We start from the raw sequence: 17,987 nt of genomic DNA, 5'->3' as shown, positions 1-17,987 counted from the left end.
GGTACATTTTATAATATTACTCATCTGTTAAAAAAAAGACATGACTGGTAAACCTTGATCGTAGAGACTTACTCATTGTGTAATGGCGTGCTGGTTTCTCAATGATATTTAGCAATTTCACATTCCTGTTGACAATTTGTGTACTTGTCTTCTAAGTTTTGTTTAAATTGCCATTAGAACTAAGTGTTAGTTTCACTTTTACTGAATATCGGTAATTTAGGGAAACTTTTGTTTGTGGTTCCATATGCTTCAATTTAGTTGAAGTGCTAGCTGGGGAAGGGTGTGCAGCTGCCAGCATGTGCTAAGAGTGAAGAACCTGGAATCTAGAAAGTACTAATGGCCATTTACATCTCCAAGGAAGTAGTGTGGCTTCCACAGTAGGTTTTTACATGACTGAAATAAACATTTTTGTTTATCAGTAAATGTTTGAGATGTACAGATCAAGATGACAAATTCTTTGCTCTCAGAGACACTTCACTGCGATGATCAGGGGTAAAAATTCATTTAAGGGACCACTATAGAGGTACAAAAATGATTTTTCAAACTTCATTAGAACCCATGTGTCCTGGGACTTAGTATCAAGCCCAACACAACCATTTAGATTGTGATACGTGAAGGAAAAGTAAAAATGGCCTAGATTGTGTCAATGAAACTCATTAAAGGGCTTAAAGATGTATGAGGGACACCTGAAAGTGACTGTAGTTTTTTATACTCCAAATTATAAAACAAGGCCTTTTGTTCTTGAAGTGACATAGGCTTTCTTTCCTTTTTTTAGAAATGTATTTATCTATTCATTTTTTTACATCCCAAATGTATACCTTTGGCCCTTTTCTCCTCCCAGCACCATTCTCCCACCCTCATGTCCATTCTTTCCCTCCCTTTCTTCTCAGAAGCGCACCACACCCCCTTACAAACGCTCCCTGGCACATCCAGAAAGATCAGACCTAAGCCTATTCTCTTTCACTGAGGCCCAGCAAGGCACCCCAGCTAGGAGCAAGTGATCTAAAAGCAGGCAATGGGTATATGTCAGAGGCAGACTCTGTTCCATTACTAGGGACCTATATGAAGACCAAGCTGCTCATTAGTTACATTTATGTCAGGAGCCTTGCTTTAGTCAATGCCTGCGCTTTGGTTGGTGCTGCAGTCCCTGTAAGCCCCATAGGCATGGGATAGTTGACTCTCTTGGTCTTCTTATGTAGTTTTTGTCCTTTCCACGTCCTTCTATTCTTACCCCAACTCTTTCAGAAGACTTGCCAAACTCTGCCTAATGTTTGGCTCTGGGTCTCACTGCAGGTTACAGCCTCTCAGAGGACAGTAATGCTAGGCTCCTCCCTGCAAGCTTAGCAGAATATCATTAATGTGTCAGAGGTCAGCTCTGTCCTATGACTTGGGTCTTAGGTTGGGACTGTCCTTGGTTGGCCATTCCCTCAATCTCTGTTCCATCTTTATCCTTCCATTTCTTGTACGCAGGGTAAATTTTGTGGGTAGGTTGATATCCTTCTCCCTCCCCTGAAAATCCTGTCTAGCTATGACTAGCCACTTCAGTCTCCGTGTCCCCTGCTTCTAAGATTCTTAGCTAGTGAGGCACCATATCCTCCCAGGGGTCTATCTTGTCACAGGTCTGCAGCTTGTCCCAGAGTTCCCCCCTTAAAGCTTCTTTTCTCTCTCCCATCCCTCACACCTTGCGTCCCTGCTCTCTGCACATCTGATCCCCATTCTCATTCCCCTCCCAGTACCCTCTCCCATCCAGTTCCCACACTTCATCCACTTCCAATCTCTATTCTATTTTTCCTTCTGAGTAGGATTCACTGCATTCTTCCTTAGGCCATCTTGTTTTATTTAGGTTCTTTGGGTCTGTGAATTGTAGTATAATTACTCTGTACTATGCAGTTAGCAACCACTTATAAGTGAGTACATACCAAGTATGACTTTCTGGGTCTGGGTTACTTTACTCAGGATGATATTTTCTAGTTCTATTCATTTGCCCACAAATTTAATGATTTCCTTGGTTTTAATAGCTGAGTAGTGTGTAAATGTACACTGTGAAAATGTACCACAGTTTCTTTATCCATTCTTCAGTTGAGGGATATCTGTTTCTTTTCCAGTTTCTGGCTATTATGAATATACCTGCTATAAACATAGTTGAACAAATGTCCTTGTGGTATGATGGAGCATCTTTGTGGTATATGTCCATGAGTTACCTTTCACCCATCAGAACGGCTAAGATCAAACACTCAAATGACAGCACATGCTGGCAGTGATGTGGAGCAAGAGGAAAACGCCTTCATTCTGATGGGAGTGCAAACTTTTATAGCGACTTTTGAAATCAATTTTCTCATTTATGAGAAAATTGGGACTAGTTCTACTTCATGGATATGGACTTCAATAAGTACATTTTACAATACTCTAAACATTATAATGGAAAAATAGTTAGGCAATATAATATAATTTAAAGTTATTTTTAATGGACATGTTTATGTATTCAATAAGTTTATAAAATTAGAAAATTTGGTTTTGGGTCTAAACTTGTTCCACTTATATTTATGTGTGAATTCAGTTTGATGAATTGTAACAGTATTCCTTAGCATTTGATGAAGTATCTTAATCTTAGTTCCATACTATGTCAAGTAGCGCATTTAGAAAATTCCTTCTCTTGCTCCCATCTGAGCCAGATGTGTTTTTTTCTATAATTAATGCAGAAATAAGTGGTCTTTGATTTTATGTACATTCTTTTCTGCAATGGGATTCCTCCCCAATTTAAAATGTGTGATCTTATATGTTAGGCAACTATCTGTCTTTAAAGGTAATCAGTATTATTTGCCAAATTTAATTGCTCTATTTGCTAATAACTTTCTCAATAGTGATACAGTTCATGTCTTGTATATATGAAGAGATGGCTTCTAAACCATAGCATTGCAGGGCTCATAACTGAGACCCCCACAATAAAAGGCATATTATTAACATAAAATATATCAAATTTGTTCAGTATAAGTTTTATATGACACAGGAACCTTAAAAAATGAAGACACCAAGACCTGGGACACCAGATCCATGGGAAGTCATGCAGAAATAGAATCAGAGAAAAGATTAACTTTTGATGTTAAGAAGGTGTGGTTCTTCAGCAAAGCCTTCTGTCCAGATCTCTCTTTGTTTTTCTTTTTGTTTTGTTTTGTTTTTCTTATGAAACATTCATTCCATTCAGGTAGGAAACTGTTGCAACCAGAGTGTGGGATCTACTTTCAGATTGGGTAAGTCAGAACATTCTGTTTTGGCACATCCTGTGATGGAGAAAGGTAGAAAGTCAGAGACAGAGTTTCCATATTCTACAGTAGTTTTTTTGCACCCCATCTGTGATGATTTTCTTTGAGTATCATGCTTAGAAATGCATTGTTCTGTTTGGCCTTTGTAAATGAGACACAGGCAACAATCATTTGGAAAGAGAACCTCAAGTCAGAAGTCTCTTCACCAGACTGGCCTGTGGGGAAGAACGTAGGGCATTTTCTTACTTCATGATTGATGTGGATGGAACCAGCCTATTGTATAAAAGGCAGACTGAAAAAGCCGTGAGGTGCAAACCAGTAAGCAATGTTCTTTCATGGACTCCTCTTTCTGCCTCCAAGTTCCTGCCTTGTCTTCCTGCCCTGACTTTGTTTATTGATGCATTGTGACCTGATATTTATAAGGTGACATAAAGCCTCTCTTCCCAAAGTTGCCTTGGCTTATGGTGTTCTAACACAGAAAAAGAAACACCAAGATGAGCATCATCGACCCAAAATATATAAGCATGTTTTCTTGTAGTACTGCAGTTGTTTGATTTAACATATAAATAAAACCTGTTGTAGAAGACAATGTTATAGATTTGGGAGAAACTATACTTCATATTTTGAATTTCAATTTCAGTTATGCTTTGTATGATAATTTCATGTGGTGCTGGCTGGATAGCAACAATGAGTGACAATTCTCAATTAGTCACATGATCACTAGATTACATAACCCATACTGAGAAGGTATGTCTGCCTATGGGAACCTAGACCAAAGGGAGCTATGAATGTGGTCTGACACAAAATCATAGTTAGCTAAAATATTATGAGATTTTTTTTATTAATTTATTCTTGTTACATCTCAATGTTTATCCCATCTCTTGTATCCTCCCATTCCTCCCCCCCGCCATTTTCCCATTATTCCCCTCCCCTATGACTGTTCCTGAGGGGGATTACGTCCCCCTATATATTCTCATAGGGTATCAAGTCTCTTCTTGGCTACTTGCTGTCCTTCCTCTGAGTGCCACCAGGTCTACCCCTCCAGGGGACATGGTCAAATGTGAGGCACCAGAGTACGTGAGAAAGTCGTATCACACTCTCCACTCAACTGTGGAGAATATTCTGACCATTGGCTAGATCTGGGAAGGGGTTTAAAGTTTACTTCCTATATTGTCCTTGGCTGGTGCCTTAGTTTGAGCGGGACCCCTGGGCCCAAATCTGCCTATCATATTGTTCTACTTGTAGATTTCTAGGACCCTCTGTATCCTTTTATTTTGCTGTTCTCCCATCCTATTGGGACTCTAAATGAGAGACGCATGGGAGAGATTTTTGTATTGTGATTTATTTTTAAGACTTGATTTAGTGGTTCTTGACTATGAACTTTGTAGCTAACATTACTTCACAGTGTCAAAAGGTTAGACACAACTGGAAGGTGCTATGCTGCTCTTTGGTTAGGTTCATACATTATACTAAATACACTTTTATGTTTAATAATTAAAATTCCCATGAATTCATCAGGGTGTGATCCAACTCTCTCTCTCTCTCTCTCTCTCTCTCTCTCTCTCTCTCTCTCTCTCTCTCTCTCTCTCTGTCTCCCTCTCTGTCTTTCTTTCTCTGTCTCTGTCTGCCTGTCTCTTTGTCTCTGTTTCTGTCTCTGTCTCTCTCTCTCTCTCTCTCTCTCTCTCTCTCTCTCTCTCTCTCTCTCTCTCTCTCTCTCTCTGTATATGTGTGTATGTGTTTATAAAACCCTTTGATTCAAATAGAATTTAACCTGGGATAGCTTTTATTACTATAATCACTGATGCTATGATAACATTCTCAAGTAATGGTAAAAGCAGGCTATAGGTAATAAGTGTAAGACTTATCTTATTTAAACATCAAGTATGATATGCAACTTCAAATCATTATCTTAATTTACAGACACAGAAGCCGACTTAGAGGTTTTGATGCTAGGTTTCTATGGCTTCAGCACCTTTGTCTAAGACATTATGGTTGTGATGTGATTGATTACTATAATTATTTAGGCTGACTAGATCCCTTGCAGGAGCGAATGACTGTGATGATTGATGGAGAGAATATAGACGCAAAACAAAACCAGAAAGAATTCCTGCTCTATGTCATTTAAGACAAATCCATTCAGATCCTGACGCAGATCATATAACTTTAATTTCCTACCTTCATTCAATTAGGTAACAGTATTTACATATGATTCTAGTCTTTATAAAGCAGGATGACATATTATTTTTTATCATACTTGGAATCAGTAATAGGTTTTCTTTTTCAGATAGGAAAAGGAAACTACAGCAACAGAGGTTAAGAGTCCAAGGAGACAGAATGTTCCACCACTGAAAATGAGTATTGTATTTACTCTCATTTTTTATCTTTATATGTTACTATAGGATTCTATAGTGAACTAGCAAAGATTGGGTGATTTATAAACAACTGGTGTTTTTTTACAGTTCTGATATGGGCTTTCTCTGTGTGGTAGACTGCTCTTTACCCGTGTCCTTGTATGAATGATGGAAAGAAAATGAGAGAGCTGCAGTCTCTTCAGAGGCCACTGATTCCATAAAGGGGGATTCAACCTGTATCTGAATTAACTCTCAGTGATGTCACCTCACAATACTGTCACACTAGAGATGAGCATTTCAACCTACAAGTTTTTAAGGGAACATAAACATGCCATCCATTACACTAAACTATAATATTTTGTACACTGAATCAACTGTAAGTCAACATTCCTGACATTGAATCTTTCACTTGCAGTTTCAATCCAACTTTTACAATTTGAATATTTTCCTCACAAAATTTTAAATAACAAGACATGTTCAATAATTTCAGGAGTAACCTCTAAACATCTTTCGCCCAAGTCTAATTTTAATATAGATTTATCTTCTAGTGTATGTGGATTTATGTTTTTATTTTTTAAACCAATCCCTTCTTTAGATCTCAATTGTGATTTGTGATGAATGAGTAGAGATTTCTGTTTCTGTTTTTACTGTTTTGATTCTGCACACATTTATAATTTTTCCATGCAAGGATAAAATTATGGTTTACACTAAGAATACAGAAAGGAATTAAGTCACATACTGCCCACCCTTGCTAAATGGTAGACACAAAGGCGACAGGGCTGCTGTCTCCCAGTCTCTATTTTATACATGACCACATAGACATTTAGAATGATGAATCTGCAAATGATACATGGCAAATGCAACATAAGCCCATGTGGAGCTTAGTTCTCACACATAACCTTATTGATGGCAGCTGCTGCTCTTTTTCATGTGTGTCCTCAGTGAGTGCAACATAGGACAAGATCAGTAAATATTCATTATACAAAAGTTGCTTTCAGTTCTTTATTTTATCTTTCTGCTATTAGATTTCAATTCATAGTCCAGACTAGATTGCAGAGGATCACCATTTCCAGTTTTATATATAAAATTTGAGCAGCTCCCTCACTCTTTCAACAAACTCCTTTTTAATCCCAGAATACTGTGAATCCCACAGTATTCTACTGTGTTTTGATGGATGGCTTTGTAGTAGCCTTTAGGGTTTCCCCTTCACCCTGCCCTAGGCCTTGGCTGTTGCCAGCTTTAACTGCTCTCTTCAGAACTTTAGTTTCTGCCTTTTTCTTACAATTTCTATCCTCTGTACCTATTAAATTATTTTTATTTAGTCTACCCATCTGCTCTCAGATGCCATTCTAGTCTAGAACACAGAAATCTCTTTGTTGCTGTTCAGCCATCACTGAGGAAAAAAAGCTGTCAAATAGCACCATTTCGAAGAAAATTGTATGATGGACTATGATTAAGTAATTTTCCATTCTCAAAGAGATCATTTGCCACTCTGCTGGAAAGTGTGCTCAACTGTTCTAATAAATTAAGGAGGATTATGATGGTATTGTATAAGTTCTTACAATACTTTGTATATCTTCAGCTAATTTTCTCAGGTTTGACTGAAAATATACCTCCTCAAATATATTTTATTTTTCAATTTTAAAAATAAACTAAATTTTTAACCCATTTTAAAATATTTTCTAAAACTATAAGGTAAGTAACTGAATTGTTGATACATATAATTCCCTATTAAATGTTTCAAAAGATATGTCTACTGTATATAAAAATTTCCAGACTTAAAATGTCTGCTGTAAGACTATCATTTGGACATACATCTTAGGAGGTTTGGTGACATGGTTATGATTTTCTTTATTTCTTGTAATTGGTCATAAGAAATAATATTGGTAAATATAAGATAGTTTAGAACTGTATGAGTAAGATCATTCATACAAATTTGATATTTTAAGACTATGAACAAAAATGTTTGTTTTAATTTCTTAGACTTTTGAAGTCCTAAGTTAAAATAAGAGAGGCTGAAAGATGATTGTGTATAAGATAAAAGAAATATTTTCTGTGGAGCTTTATTCATAACATAGTAGTGATGTACAGTACATAACTCTAGAAAGCACGATTTTAATTTGCTAATGTAATCCTTATACATGCACCAATAATGTGTTCAAACTGATAATACAGTAGCATAGATTTTGCAAAGTGTCTGTTAGTGGGACCCCAACATTTCATACATCGTTGGACCCCATTTTCTCTCCACCCTTGGTCCCATGTCTCTTCCTTTTCATTCTTTCCATCCCCCCTACTCCAGTCATCTTACTGCAGTCAGAATGGCCACCAACAATAAAGAAGACTGCAATAGAATGTAAAGAAAGGGGATTCACTATTCATAGAAGAGCATACTAGTACAAACATTATAGAGATCAACATGGAAGATTTAAGAATATTTTTAATTTCAATTTTTAATTTTTTACATATACATTTGTTTATACATATACATTTATAAATAAACATTATACATATATGCAATAAGCTACCTACAGTAAGAAGAACCACAAAACAATCATTAATTATATAAATTTTACATTTGTACCATTTTGGTTATTCTTATTTGGCAACCTTGAACAAAACATCTTTCTTATCTTGGTGCATTTAAAATTCAGAATGTAAGCAAATATTTATCATATCTCATCATTTTCAACTTAAAGCATCTATCTAGACCTAAAAACATCTTAACCCTTAAACAACTAAGCTTAATTGTAAAACTAATCTATCTGTTCTTCAACCCCATCAAAGATTGGGAAGGAAGAAAATTAATTACCTGAGTATGCAGGGAGTACAGATTAGCAGCTCCCAAAATGAGTAGATGGCAGAGACAGTTTTCTGCCTCAATAGTCACCCAAAACTCTCCATAATGGTAGATCGTCATCTTCAGCATTCTTGCCTAATATGTATGACAGACATATTTGTGAGGCGGGAAGTATTGGGGACTTGCTTAGTCTGTCTTGGCAGAGTTTAGCCATCGACCCTGCCTTCATCCAAGCTCGTTCCTTTTAGACAGAATTCTGTCTGTGGTAGAAACAAGGACATGTTGCCCAGTGGCATGTTTGCCACATTTGAAGCCATCTCCACGAGGAGGTTCTTTGACGGCCATCATCTTTGATGTAGCCTGGGCGTTGCCAGGAGTTATCCTGTCTCATTGCCAATGAATCTCTAAAATAATAAAAACATCTTTAGATGCCACATTCTATAGATCTCTGAGGCTTTTTGAAAACCTTCTCTAACTATTTTGCCTTATCTTTCTGTAGATTCACATCTATCTGTTACACTTAGGACGTATATTCTTGTGATAAAAATAGACCAGTAATTGATATGACCATTACTTGATCAACTAACAATTAACTTGTATAACTTTTTTGTCCTAAACAGCTTGCAATAGCACTTTCAAAGTATTGGAAGTAAACCTGTGTTATAATTGAATTTATGGATACAATACCTGATATTAGAGTAGGAGTGTGTATATATATATTATATATTATATATTATATATATATATTACATATATATAATGCATGTGAAGAAAAATCTTAAATTTGAATTCTGTACTAAAACATAAAAAATTAAACTTATTTTCAATCTATATACAAAATTATATGCCAGTGAATTAAAAATAAGCTTGTGAGTTACAATTAAGACCTTAAATTGAGGTGTAGATTCACTAATCCACTTTTTGTCCTATCTTCCCTATATATTTTTATATTTCCCCCTTCTTTCTTTTCAACCCCTATCTCCAAACCTAGGAATGAAAGATAAAGGAAAAGAGAGACATGTCTGAGTCCAACCTTTTTTTCTCTCTAAATAAGACCAATACTAACTTATAACCAACTCCCAATGAAAATAAACACCTACCTATAGCCCAAGAAAGCAATTTTAAAAACATACCACATCCCCCTTAAGGGAAATGGGGTGTCATTTTCTTAAGGTTTCTTCTGGCTGATTTAGGATGAATAATACCTTTGTAGGGGCCCAAATAAAATTGGGAAAAATGGTTAAATAAATTAGGACCATTTGGGATTGGAAGCTTTCTTTGAAGGCGCCCTGTTCTGAGGAGGAATAGCATCTGCAACACTTGGTGCTCAAGCACAAAGGATACAGGATGTCAATGTCCAGCATGCTGAGTGGAATGAATTCTGTCAGATTTAATGCAGTGTCAGTGTCTGGTTCTTTTGTTCTGAAAACATACAATTTCTCATAAGCATTATACAGTCCTAAAATTATAAACGTATGAGGTGTGTAGGGTGCACAGAACAATTAAGGCTGGTTCTCTGCTCTTTGTAGGAGCAGAAAAAGACATCTGTAAATCTTCATTCATGCCATATGAAGAATGGTATCTAATAATAAGTCATAGGAAATCTGTAGCCAACAAGAAGCATTGTCTGTGCATAAACATTCATGTCTCAGCCAGCCTCAGAGCTATTCCAATGCAGTTGCATTAGCAATATAAGTTACCTGCTTGTTCTGCAGTTTGAATTCTTTACAACCTGATTGTAGCCCCCTCCCTCATCACTTCCCTTCCTCACTCCTTCTCCCTCCCAGCATGAAGGCTTTTAAAAACATATGTAAGAACGAATTCTTCATAATCCAGTGGTAAACTCCCTTGGGAATATACTTAACTAGCTCTATGTCCTACCATAGAGATATTTATATATGCATGTTTATTACTTCATAATTACAATAATAAGGAAAGGAGAAAGGAAATTATGAGGTTGTGAGGAAAAGCACAATGAAGGTTAGAGAAGAGGGGACAGAAAATCAACAAAAACAAATTTTGTTTGAATAATGCTACAATGAAGGCTAATACTGGGAATTCTAGGGGAAAAATAAGTAATGAAAAAATTATTTCTATTGGAACAAAAGTTTCTAATGCATAATTAATAACCTACAGTAGTTTCTTTGGTGGTGCCCAATAAAGAAATGTTTGGTATACATATTGTTACATATATATATATATATATATATATATATATATATATATATATATGTTGTTTGGTGGAATATAATATTTAAAAAAATTCAGTAGTGATGTTCAGGATATGTTTGTAGAATATTTAAGGATAGATTGAAATTGAATTTATATAGTTTTTAGTGTTCCATAGCTTTGTTGGCTTCCTTTTGTTTACTGATTCGCAGTTAGACAGAGAGATCTGATCACCTTTATTACTTGATGTGTTTAGTTTTCTTTTTCATCTTCTTATAAAATAAACCCATTTCTTTAAAAATTGTTATATGCAAATATTTAGAAAATGTAAGTTACAGTCAAGATAGATGGTCAGTGTATTGCAACAAAACTATTAGAATACTCATTTATTATGGACTTCAACACTTGTATTCCATCATCTACTGCATACTATTATTTAGTTCTGAACTACTCTGTTACCTATGAGGATTTAATGGATCTTGCCCTTTTATAGCTGCTTTTGACATTCTCCCTTTTCCTGTTAGTCTTTAGATTTGCCAAGAGTTTTTGTGTTTACTACAAACAGATTATTTTTTTATTCTTTCAATTGTAAGTTTTCTCTATCTGCATTTCTCCTAGTTCTTCATTTAAATTTATCATAAATTTTCTCAATGCATCTTTCATTATTCTCTTTCTTGTTTATTGTCTCTTTAATTTAAAATACTATGGACAGGAATTTATTTTTTTTTAATGGAGCTTTATTAGCTGATAGTTCTGGAAATTTGAAAGCCCAAGGCTGCACAGACATGTACTATGGAGCTCTTTGCATTAGCATGACATGAAGGAAGACATGCCAAGCTTGACTTCTCGTGCTGCTGAAGCAGTCAGGAGGATCCCCATTGGGGCCACATAGCTCCATTATGCTCTAAGGCCATTTCTAAATACATTAACAGGTGAATGCAGACTCTTTTTTCCAACAGCTGATGTTGGAGGCTACACATTCCTATCATAACATTCTCTGAGTCAGCCATTAATTATTGTACATCTGTTCTCCTTTTCACTTATTTATTGTTCAGTTCTGTTTAATATGTAACTTAACACTTCTTTAATTTTCCATAATTTTTTCTAAAAGTTGTATTTTCTTTTTCAATTTTTAGAATTCTTACAATATTTGCCATTTTTATTGGATTTTTTTTAAAAAGAAAAAAACAACAGGTCTGTTGTATACTGAGGGTGCATTTCTTTATGCCTAAGTCACAGTTAGGTACACACAAACTTGGCACCACTGATGCAGTCACTTTCTACAGTCCCCAGTGCACCAACGTTTTGAAAACTAAGCATATGATATTCATATATACAGTCATTACTTAACATTATCCCAGATGTGAGAGAGACATAGCAGAAATGTACATGTAGGATAGCATATACTTTAAATATTTCACTAATTTTTCCAAAGATTCAGATATGATAAGGACTATTTAAATTTTATATTAACAAAAAAGTTTTTGTTGCTAAGGTTTTGATAAAGTAATATTATATAATAGTTTTATAATTTTAAATGTGAATTGCTTGATTTTAAGCTATTAGTTGACAATAATTAATCAGCATTTCTACACTTGCTTATGATAGCTGTCTATTTTTTATCAGTCCCTGGACATCTTATTAGAGGTTTGTTATTACTAGTCCTGCCTGTGCAAACTGATTTACAACTTTTACTCAACATTTTATTTATTATATAATTGAAAAGTTGTTATACCTGTATACATTTTGAGACCATTGCTTATATGTATAATGGTGCCTTCATGTTTGAAAAAAATGTCAAAATGTAATCTGTTTTAGTCAACTGACTCCTACAATGCCAGGATGTTGTCAGTATTACTATTGTCACTTTAATTTGGTCTTTTGAGTTAGACTTGTACCTTGTGCATGCTAGGTGTCCTCTCTGCTCCAGAGTTTGTCTTCTGTTCCAGAATCCGAGTTTAAATTCTATTCTTTAAAACTAAGTAGATAAACCTATATGACCATATGATTTATTTTTTGATTGGAGAATTTTTAAGCTTATGAGATAAGGATGAATATACTACCTTAATATAAATACTAAATAAAAAAAATAAAGATTCTTCATGAGGTGTGGTGGTGAATGTCTTTAATCCTAGCACTTGGGAGACAGAGAGAGGCAGACCTCTGTGTATTTGAGTCCAGCCTGGTCTACAAAGTGAAATCCAAGACACCCATGGCTACCCAGAGAATCCCTGTCTCTAAGCCACCCTCTACAAAGGGAAAACATGTTTTAAACCTGAGTGTGGTAGTGCACACCTTTAATCCTAGCACTCGGGGAGACGATCACTGTGAGTTCAATGTCAGCCTGGTTTACAAAGCAAGTCCAGGACAGCCAAGGCTACACACAGAAACTATGTCTAGAAAACCAATAAATAAATAAATAACTCTTACCTTGTAACTAGTACTCAATATTCTCCCAAGAGATAGAATTGTGACAGTACTCTATTGTTTTATTAATAGATATTAGATATTTACCAGAGTTTCGCATCTTAAGAGTATTTCCTTTTTATTGTAACAGAAAGTATGTGTCATAAGGTAAAACATTAAGAAATAAATGAGTAAGTATTCCACGTGTCAGTGGATGCAGTTTATGATTAAAAATGTTAGTTAGCATGTTTGAGGTCTTGGATTTTATGCTTGGCCCGGAATGCTACTACAATTACTTTCTATTTCATGAAAGTCTTGTGTGATGCAGCTGAACATTAATAATTGCATTGCAAGTAAAGATTCATGATGTTCCAATTATGGCATAGACTATGTCTGTCCACCTGTGGAAATGTTTTAAGTGTTTATATCATAAAAACGAACAGTCCTGAAGGAAGAGAAGAAGCTCCTGCATGTGGAACACATTCACGTGTAATAAGTGATTTCCTAACAGTTTAAAGGCATGGAAAAGAATAGAGACAAGGTCATAACCTGACAAGTTGTGACTCATTTGCATGTGGGCCACACTAACGTTATGATCTTTAAGTACTCAAAGAGGGTGTCACATCTCATGTGGTCCTGGTCCCATCTGTGTAAATACATACTCATGTGTAGATACATATGTGTATATTCAGTGTATACACAGAATAGGTATGTCTCCTTTTGCAGAGTGTTATCTTCTTACTGAGAACATAAGGTCATGCAGGTAAAGACAGTCATTTTTATTTTTCTGAATATGTGTAAGATACAACTTCCGCATTCATTATCACCATTTATATAACACAGAATATTTTCTGGGTTTATTTGTATTGGTTTGGAAACAGGATTTTAAAAATTACACTAAATTAAGTCTATAGTAAAGAGTTTCAAAGTGTATCACCTCAGAACTGCACAAAAAACATTAGTCATTTAATACATGGTGAACCTTCTCAGTTATAAATGGTATTAGATTGTATTTCTAGTATCTTTTGATGAATTTACCCATCCAGATGTGTTATCATTGCTGAATTATACTATAGCCTTCATAACTCGTGTGAATTCTATTATAATGGAACTGTTACAAGAATTACATGATTAGCTTAGAAAAACCACTCTCGACAGAAGCTTATTGTTCCAAGTATACTCCTTAAATATATTAAATATTCTAAGTCCATTATAGAACCAAAGGTATCTATCATTCTGACTTGTCACAGTGGCAATAGAATATACCCCTAGAATTTGGTAGGCTGGACCAGGAGGTTCCAAGCTTGAGAACAGAGCAAAATCTTATCTACCATATGAATATATAATGTTTCATTTCTAAACAAGCATCTATCCATTCTAAGTGTTCATTTGACCAAATCAGACACATGGGACCATTTTAACCACCATCCTGTTGACAAGTATGTTTACTAGTCCCTTTGCACTATTCTGTTGTCCTTGTCCAGCACAGGTATATTTCTGTTGTCTCATTTACCCACATCTTCATTTTTGTCATCATTTTGGTGGCAGTGTGTGTGGATGCTACATTGCTGAGAGTCTGAGATTTGTTTCAGTAACTGTTGGATTCATGATGAGCTATGGTGAAAAGCTTCAAAGCTGAATTGAAATAGGCAATACTAGTCCAGCTGCTGTTTAGCTGAAAGCCTTATTTCATGGTGTTTGCTAAGTCAGCACCATGAACTGTTCAGCTTTCACATCATCTTCTTTGTTTTTCCTAAGCCTCCAGGGATTTCAACCTCTGTGTGAACTGGTTATTTTTGCACCATTTCTCTATATAGCTTCATCAATTCTCTACACTGCCCTACAATTTTCAATGATCAAACTTTCTGAGCATTGAGCTCTGTTTCTTCCATTCTCTGATACTTCTTGCTTGCTCTGTGCCTGGAAAGTGCTGTGGGCAGAACGGTGGTCTATTATAAGATCACATTTTTTATTTGTGGGAATCATAGTTCCACACTGGCCATTGTTGATATCAGAAAACAATTCCTTTTAAATACTTTCCCCACTGTGCACTATTTTCTTCTCTTTTCTTTGTTTAAACCCAAGTGGTGAGACTATGTCTGAGTCTGGCTATATGTATTTAGTCATGGGTTGCAGCAGGTGCTCCACTTTTGTTTTTTGTTGTTTGTTGGTTGGTTGGTTGTAAAACATGTTTAAAATATTTAAATATTAAATATTTAAAATAATAAATGTAGAATTGAAGATTATGTTATTTGAGACTACAATAAAAGAAAAATTACTTTGGATTTGATGAAGTGTTTAATGTTTTGTATGAATCCTTATTTAGTGTGTTTTATTTTAAAACTCTTTATAATGTGTTGATCAACTTAGTCTTGAGATTTTTACAGATGTCTGCCTAATCTCTTGGAGTGTAAGCATGTCTGCAGTGGAAGACACAGCACACCAGGAGATTGAACCGTAAAGTAGCTTCTTGTTAAATGAATAGCTGAGGCACACAATTCTCTCAGACCCTAGGAACTCTAACTCCATGGTGAGTTTTAAGGGTTCTTTTATATTTTATTTCCCACTGGGCATGATATGTCTCTTCAACTCTGATAAAAAGACCTCTTCAAAGCTCTAATTCTAAAAATGTATATTTTCATCTTCATTATATCAGCACTGTGATTTTAATATGTGTCTTTTATAAAAGGCATTCTGAAAGATTTCTCCTCCTCTGTTAGGAGGCTCTGTAGAGCAACCCAGTAAACAAAATTGTTTAAATCTGTTATTCTGCTTATATTTGACCATGAATTCCTATTGCATCCATGCTTATTTATACAACAGTTGAATATGGTGATCTGTAATGGTGTTTGTCTAAGATTAATTATCATATAAAATTATTGATTCTTTTATTAAATGTAATTTCTAACTTATTAGGCATATCATATGACCTAAGATTTTGCCATTATAGGAAGTGTAACTGTGTCCCTGCTTTACATAATTCTTCTTGAGTAAGAATAAGAATCAAAGTAATAGTATTTTAAAAAATATTTTATTAATTTACTCATATTACATCTCAATTATTATTCCATCCATTGTGTGCTCCCATTCCTCCCTCCCTCCTGCTTTCCCCATACTCCCCTCCCCTCTGACTGTGACTGAGGGGGACCTCATCCTCCTGTATATGCTCATAAAGTATCAAATCTCTTCTTGGGAGCCTGCTATCCTTCCTCTGATTACCATCAAGCTTCTGCATCCAGGGGACGTAATTCTCAACAGAGGTAATAATATTTTGAGGCCCTATCTTCCTTCCTTCCTTCATTTCTTTCTTTCCTCTTCACTTTACATCTGAGTTGTGGCCCCTCCCTCCTCTTCTCCCAGTCTCACCCTCTCATATTCCATGCAAAAGGGAATCCCCCTGCAACTCAACTCAACAAATTGCATCAAGACTGAGTTTGTCCTATTTTCCTGTGAACTAGCAAGGCAGACCACCATGTGGAAGTGATCAAAAAGCAGGCAACAGAGTCCATGTCAGAAACAGCCTCTGCTCCCCTTACTACTAATGGACCCACATGAAGTTTGAACAGTCCATCAGCTACATCTATGTAGAGAACCTAGGTCCACTCCATGGGTCCTCCCGCCAGTCCTTGATTGTTGTTTAAAAGTCCACAGGCTCCTCTGGGACCTGATTAGTTGGCTCTTTTGGTCTTCTGGTAGAACTCTTGTCACCTCAATTTCCTTTTATCCTTCCTCCCACTTTTCCATCCAATGTTTGGCTATGAATCTAGCCACTTCTGGGTGGAGCCTCTCAATGAACAACTCTGTTAGGCTTCTCTCTGCAAGCATAGTAGAATATTGTTAATAGTGTCAGAGGTTGGCTCTCTTTCATGGTATGGGTCTTGGGTTGGGAAAGGCGATGGTTGGACATTCCCTTAATATCTGTTTTATCTTTATCCCTGCATATTGTCTAGGGAGAGTGAGTTTTGTTCCTTCTCTTAAACCATTACCTCTGTCTATTTCATTTCCTCTTCTGATTGAGATTTAAGCATCCTCCTATGGGTCCTCCTTTTATTTAAGTTCTTTGAGTTTGTTCATTGTAGTATGTTTATCCTGTACTATATGGCTAAAATCCACTTATAAGTAAGTACATATCAGGTCAGTACCTGGTGGTCTACATGATGAAAAGAGCAAATAAAACCATATTTATCCCCCTCCACAACACACAAATCCAAGTAGATCAAAGACCTCAACATAAACCCAGATACACTAAATCTATTAGAAGAGAAAATGGTGGAAAGCTTTGAACTCATTAGCACAGGAGACAACTTCCTGAAGAGAATACCAACAGCTCAGGCCCTAAGATCAATAATTAACAAATTGGAGTTTTGAAACTGAAAAGTTTCTGTAAGGCAAATGACACTGTCAGTAGAATGAAACAGCAGTCTACAAATTATCAAATGGTCTTCACCAATCATACATCTGGCAAAGGACTAATATCCAAAATATATAAAGAACTCAAAAAATTAAAAAACAGCAAACAATTGAAAAATGAGGCACAGAGCTAAACAGAGAATTATCAATTGGTTAAGAATTACTTAAAGAAATGCCTAGTGCCCTTAGTAATCAGGTAAATGTATATCAAAATACTCAGAGATTCTGTCTTACACCTCTCAGAATGGTTAAGGTAAAAAACTCAAGTGACAGCAGATGCTAGTAAAGTTTTTTGAGAAAGGGGAAGACTCCACCATTGCTGGTGGGAGTGTGGACTGGTACACGACTTTGGAAATAAATCTGGTGCTTTCTCAAAAAACTTGGAATAGCTTTACCTCAAGATTCAGCTATACCACTCCTGAGCATATATCCAAAAAGATGCTTCATCGTACAGGAATTACATTTGTTCATCTATTTTCATAGCAGCTTTGTTTGTAATAGCCAATATCTGGAAACAACTTAGATGTCTGTCAACCAAAGACTGGATAAAGAAACTGTGGTACATTTACAGAATGGAATACCACTAAGTCT

General features: G+C 35.7%; 1 long non-coding RNA gene across 1 annotated transcript in view; it reads left to right on the top strand.

Annotated features, from left to right (window-relative positions):
- LOC127199117 (uncharacterized) overlaps positions 1–15,576 on the top strand; it is a 98,735-nt gene extending 83,159 nt beyond the window's left edge. Inside the window, exon 3 of the long non-coding RNA XR_007831909.1 lies at positions 15,396–15,576. This is a non-coding gene — a long non-coding RNA (uncharacterized LOC127199117). The remainder of the gene's footprint in view (positions 1–15,395) is intronic.
- Positions 15,577–17,987: the final 2,411 nt, after the last annotated feature.

Source organism: Acomys russatus, chromosome 15 (genome assembly GCF_903995435.1).
Source record: "Acomys russatus chromosome 15, mAcoRus1.1, whole genome shotgun sequence".
In the NCBI taxonomy this organism is placed as follows: Eukaryota; Metazoa; Chordata; class Mammalia; order Rodentia; family Muridae; genus Acomys; species Acomys russatus.
This window is presented reverse-complemented; position numbering and strand designations above follow the sequence as displayed.